Source organism: Cupressus sempervirens, chromosome 11 (assembly GCF_028749045.1).
Source record: "Cupressus sempervirens isolate cs-2001-9-10 chromosome 11, ASM2874904v1, whole genome shotgun sequence".
Taxonomy (NCBI): Eukaryota; Viridiplantae; Streptophyta; class Pinopsida; order Cupressales; family Cupressaceae; genus Cupressus; species Cupressus sempervirens.
Window position 1 is genome coordinate 287,358,586 of NC_143128.1, and position 6,000 is coordinate 287,364,585.

Consider the following 6,000-nt stretch of genomic DNA (forward strand, 5'->3'; position numbering starts at 1 on the left):
CATAACCCATACCACATTCTAACCATAACATAGGCCCTCTACTAACCAACTGAACCACACTTAGATATTGATGATGTTCATTTTAACAACTAGTTATTGTTAGTTAATAATGATTCTTATATTACCAAATGACACATAACGACCTCATGATACATTTCTAGGTATTTTTATCCTTATATATGTTAAGGGGACCTAGGGACTCCTACTAGGTCATTACGTCTGTTATAGGTTGTAATAGGTATTCATATGTTTACTAGCACATAATAGGTATTGTTAGGTAATAATGAGTCTTACATTACCAATCAACATATTACTTGATCACTTATGTCAACTGCGTTTTTCAATACCTTATCCATACATGTGTGTCTTAAGGGGACATAGGAGTCGTAATAGGTCATACTATTTTTTATAGGTTAGATAATAAATCTTAATATGTATTATTAGGATATAATAGGTCTTATTAGGTAATGATGATTCTTACATTACCATATGACACATAACAACCTCATGATACATTTTTAGGTATTTTTATCCATATACATGTTAAGGGGACCTAGGGACTCCTACTAGGTCATTACGTCTGTTATAGGTTGTAATAGGTACATTCATATGTTTACTAGCACATAATAGGTATTTTCAGGTAATAATAAGTCTTACATTACCAAACAACACATTACTTGATCACTTATGTCAACTGCGTTTTTCAATACCTTATCCATACATGTGTGTCTTAAGGGGACATAGGAGTCGTAATAGGTCATACTATTTTTTATAGGTTCTAATAAATCTTAATATGTATTATTAGGATATAATAGATCTTATTAGGTAATGATGATTCTTACATTACCAAATGACACATAATGACCTCATGATACATTTTTAGGTATTTTTATCCATATATATGTTAAGGGGACATAGGGACTCCTACTAGGTCATTACATCTGTTATAGGTTGTAATAGGTATTCATATGTTTACTAGCACATAATAGGTATTGTCAGGTAATAATGAGTCTTACATTACCAAATAACACATTACTTGATCACTCACGTCAACTGCATTTTTCAATACGTTATCCATACATGTGTGTCTTAAGGGGACATAGGAGTCGTAATAGATCATACTATTTTTTATAGGTTCTAATAAATCTTAATATGTATTATTAGGATATAATAGGTCTTATTAGGTAATGATGATTCTTACATTACCATATGACACATAACGACCTCATGATACATTTTTAGGTATTTTTATCCATATATATGTTAAGGGGACCTAGGGACTCCTACTAGGTCATTACGTCTGTTATAGGTTGTAATAGGTATTCATATGTTTACTAGCACATAATAGGTATTTTTAGGTAATAATGAGTCTTACATTACCAAATAACACATTACTTGATCACTTATGTCAACTGCATTTTTCAATACGTTATCCATACATGTGTGTCTTAAGGGGACATAGGAGTCGTAATAGGTCATACTATTTTTTATAGGTTAGATAATAAATCTTAATATGTATTATTAGGATATAATAGGTCTTATCAGGTAATGATGATTCTTACATTACCATATGACACATAACGACCTCATGATACATTTTTAGGTATTTTTATCCATATATATGTTAAGGGGACCTAGGGACTCCTACTGGGTCATTACGTCTGTTATAGGTTGTAATAGGTACATTCATATATTTACGAGCACATAATAGGTATTTTCAAGTAATAATAAGTCTTACATTACCAAACAACACATTACTTGATCACTTATGTCAACTGTGTTTTTCAATACCTTATCCATACATGTGTGTCTTAAGGGGACATAGGAGTCGTAATAGGTCATACTATTTTTTATAGGTTCTAATAAATCTTAATATGTATTATTAGGATATAATAGGTCTTATTAGGTAATGATGATTCTTACATTACCAAATGACACATAACGACCTCATGATACATTTTTAGGTATTTTTATCCATATATATGTTAAGGGGACCTAGGAACTCCTACTAGGTCATTACATCTGTTATAGGTTGTAATAGGTATTCATATGTTTACTAGCACATAATAGGTATAGTCAGGTAATAATGAGTCTTACATTACCAAACAACACATTACTTGATCACTTACGTCAACTGCGTTTTTCAATACATTATCCATACATGTGTGTCTTAAGGGGACATAGGAGTCGTAATAGATCATACTATTTCTTATAGGTTCTAATAAATCTTAATATGTATTATTAGGATATAATAGGTCTTATTAGGTAATGATGATTCTTACATTACCATATGACACATAACGACCTCATGATACATTTTTAGGTATTTTTATCCATATATATGTTAAGGGGACCTAGGGACTCCTACTAGGTCATTACGTCTGTTATAGGTTGTAATAGGTATTCATATGTTTACTAGCACATAATAGGTATTGTCAGGTAATAATGAGTCTTACATTACCAAACAACACATTACTTGATCACTTATGTCAACTGTGTTTTTCAATACATTATCCATACATGTGTGTCTTAAGGGGACATAGGAGTCGTAATAGGACCTCATGATACATTTCTAGGTATTTTTATCCATATATATGTTAAGGGGACCTAGGGACCCCTACTAGGTCATTACGTCTGTTATAGGTTGTAATAGGTATTCATATGTTTAAACTAGCACATAATAGATTGACCTTACTATCAACCTTAATAAAACTATATCCCATTTACTTTATTAACATTCTTAACTCTAATTCAAACTAGTAAATTAAGTCATGAGTTCTAAATTGTAAAGTAACATTTGCTAACTAAACTCATTTACTTATCTAGTAACAAATTTTTCTATCCCTATGTCCTAACTGTCATCTACACTCTGGGCCATAATCATCAAAGCATTTACACCAAAATTTAGATTTTAGTCAAGAATTATATTTTTTTATTGCATGTATGTACATGTGTGCACTTAGTTATCATTTAATCAAGAAATTTTATTTTATTTTTATTGCATATACATGTACATGTACGAATATTTATTTTTCACATTTGCATGAGCACGTTACAATGTACATTAGATATGGTCTCTAAGATAATTTGTTTTAAAATACATATGTATGTTACATGATTGTTCATTTAGCACCATACATTTAATGTTGTGTATTTATATGTAATGTGTTTCAAATTAAATTTAACTTTTAATTATTTTAATTTAAATAGACTTGTATGTTTATATTTGTATATGTATGCATGTGCAGATCTCTAGATATTTATCACTCAGATTGTAGCTTCACATTCATATTCTCATATTTAATTTCATATATACACTATGGCATCCGGTTCTGGGGATCGTTCTCCTGCATCCTCAGGGGATGCCAATGTTCGTGGTGGGGGTCAGAGTGCTGAGTCTGGTACAGCACGTAGAGTGACCTCCACCCATGATAGACAACAGTTATTTAGAGATACAGTGGCGAGATTATCTCGTGCTATGCAAGTTTTGGATAGCTCGCTTTCCTCTTCTACCACCCTCCCTAATAGGGAGAAGGTTATAGCAATGCGAGAGGAGTTATTTCCTATGATTTAGACAGTTGAATCATACAACCCTTTTGATGATATGAGCATTGAGACATTTTATTCTTCTTTATCTCACAGTATCACTGGCACTGTGAAGTACAAATAGATTGATACTGAGGTTTCCACCGGCATGGTGAAAACCATGTTTCCATCTTATGCACATTGTCGCAGAGTCGGAGGCTACTCTGCGATGAAGTGTACTGATCCACTCGTTGCACCATTGATGTATCCTCGTTGGTTGGCTACTCATCATAGATGGCCACAGAAGGATGAGTTCCCCCTATATTTCTGCAAACAATTGTTTGCAGAATTTCATTTACACTATGATGTTGACTATACAGATTATCCACGGCATGTTGGGCAGGGTCAAGGGAGACTTTCTGATAGATTTAGACCCGCGGACACTCCTGTGCCCGTTAACAAACGGGCAATGGTGGGTCCAAACCTTTTGGTTATGCCGAGAGGTCCACAAATGGCTACTGCAGGTGAGAGTGTTCCTGATGACACAATTAGGACACAGATTTTTTCGAGCATCACCACCATCGCCACACAGTTACACGAGATTTCTTCTGATCGATGTAGTCGATATATGCTACGGTCTCGAGGTACCGCTCCCACAGCTACATCATCTAGCACAACTATTGATGATGATTATGGAGTTGCAGACATACCTTCTCCGGTAGACATTTCTACAGTCTTAGAGGTGGATGCATTGCATCGTTTGGCATCATATTTAGCATCTGATCTTTTAGATGCATATCGAGCGTTATCTACACTCTCAGGGATTCCACTTCGTGACATGAGCTCTCAGATTAGACATATTTTGTCAAGTACAACAGTCCCAAAGGATTCACAGAGGCAGGAGGACATTCCTGCACCTTCTACTACTCCTACTACTACACAGGCCCAGGCTACAGCACCAGCCCCAGCTACTCAGGACCCTACAGCACCACCCCCCCCCCCCCCCCCCTACTCAGGATCTCAGTGGCACCATACAGCCTAGTCAATTTACTTCCATGCTTTCAGATCAGGGCTGCACTATTGACTTGGATGCTGATACTATTTTTTCATTACATGATTCAGATATCAGTTAGATCGGCAGAGCATTACATAATGCTACGGTAAATATCTCTATATGTTTAGATTTATTTTTATTATAGTAAATAATATTTCTATATGTTTAAATTAATGTATATGTGTGTGTTTGTGTATGTGTTATAGGGTTTGACTGATAGTATGTTACATTTTGCTAATCTGCAGACAGTGCCGACAGATCCTACACGTCGTGAGTCCCAGGTATGTTACAATATATATATATATATATATGATTTATATACATGTAGATCTTGATATAATTTGTCTGTACACATAATTAAATGGCTCACTTGTTATCATTTGACATAGGGTTCAGATGCAGCTGATAGACCCTTTTGGGGACAAGGCCCAGGATCAGGAGGGGGGATGTAGCTGATTAGATCATATGTGGCCTTTTATTTTACTACACACATGTTATGTCTAGATACATATTTATATGGACAGTTTGATGTTTTATATGTTATTTCCATATGCATACATTTTATATCCAAACACTTTGATGTCTTATATGTTATTTTCAGATACATGGTTTATATGGACACTTTGATGTTTTATATGTTATTTCTAGATACGTGTTTATATCATAGACACTAAATGATGTTTTATATGTTATTTCGAGATACATGCTTATATGGAGATTTTGATGTTTTATATATGTTATTTCCAGACATTTGATCTACATGATCTATTTTTATACATTTAATATGGGTACATTATATTCTCCAGATATATGCACATGTATGTTATTGATATTTTAATGTAGACGTCTATTTTATTGATCTTCTGATGTCTTCATCTTTTATGTAACTTATGTATGTGTTATGCACATGTTTCTATATGTTATTCATATTTTCAATATTCAAGTTTACATGTATATGTATAGTTATTCATCTTAATGCCTTAATCTAAGTGTAATTAACTATATAATTTTAATGGTCAATGTACATAACAATATAACATATATTTAATGACATGTCTTAATTAACTATATTTAGTCTAATTATATTTAATGTAGATCATGTATTAACTATATTTAATGACATGCCTTAATTAACTATAATTAACTATATTAAATCTAATTATATTTAATGTCTTGATAATTAAGTCTATTTAATGACTTAATTAACTCTATTTAATGGCACGCCTTAATTAACTATAATTAACTATATTTAACCTAATTAACTATAACTAACTATATTTAATCCTATTAACTATATTTAATATCTTACTAATTAACTCTATTTAATGACTTAATTAGTTACTCTATTTAATGACATGTCTTAATTAACTATAATTAACTATATTTAACCTAATTAACTATAACTAACTATATTTAATCTA